The sequence below is a fragment of the Octopus bimaculoides genome, chromosome 16 (assembly GCF_001194135.2).
Source record: "Octopus bimaculoides isolate UCB-OBI-ISO-001 chromosome 16, ASM119413v2, whole genome shotgun sequence".
Taxonomy (NCBI): domain Eukaryota; kingdom Metazoa; phylum Mollusca; class Cephalopoda; order Octopoda; family Octopodidae; genus Octopus; species Octopus bimaculoides.
Window position 1 is genome coordinate 44,873,714 of NC_068996.1, and position 1,005 is coordinate 44,874,718.

Consider the following 1,005-nt stretch of genomic DNA (forward strand, 5'->3'; position numbering starts at 1 on the left):
GTTGAGCCCTGTGTGGCTAATAAAAGAAATGTATCCATATGTCTATCTGCCTGTCTCTGTGTGTCTATCTATCTATCTATCTATTTATCTATCTATCTATCTATCTATCTATCTATCTATCTATCTATCTATCTATCTATCTATCTATCTATCTATCTAACTCTCGCTCTCGCTCTCGCTCTTCCCCTTTTATTCTTTTACTTGTTACAGTTATGAGACTGCGACCATGCTGGTGCTCTGCCATAAAGGATTTTAATCGAACAAATCGACCGCTGGACATATTTTTTAAACCTATTACTTATTGTATCGGTCTTTTTTTGCCGAACCGCAAAGGTATGAATGTGTAAATACACCAACGCAGGCTGTCAAGCGGTGTTGGGGGACAAACATGGACACAAAGATACACGCATATAGGTGTATATATATATATAATATATACGAGGGGCGTCTTTCAGTTTGCGTCTACTAAATCGACTCACAAGGCTTTGGTCGGCCCGAGGCTATAATAGAAGACATTTGCCAAAGTTACCACGCACAGAGACTGAACCTGGAACCATGTTGTTATGCACAATGTGTTTTGCCAGTTCGTGGGTAAGCTGCGATTTATAGGCGTAAGAAAAATATCTTATTATCAATGCACTTCGTGTTAAAACACGTGGAGACATTGACAAATGTTGCAGGAGCGGTAAACATTAATGTTTCGGCATCTTTGTGACTTATCAATACCACGTACCAGAAACGAGGCCAGACGTAAGCTAGATCACTATAGCTATATGCATATAGTCCCCAACACCGTTCCACAACTGGTGGTGGTGTGTTTACGCCCGGCAAAAGCGACCAGTTGAAGTACTAGGCTTAAACAATAAGTCCTGTGGCCGATTTGCTCGACTAAACACTTTAAGGCGGTGCTCCAGCATGACCGCAGTCAAATAACTGAAACAAGTAAACTAATGAATATATGTATATGTGTGTATGTGTTTGTGTGTATATATATCTACATATATA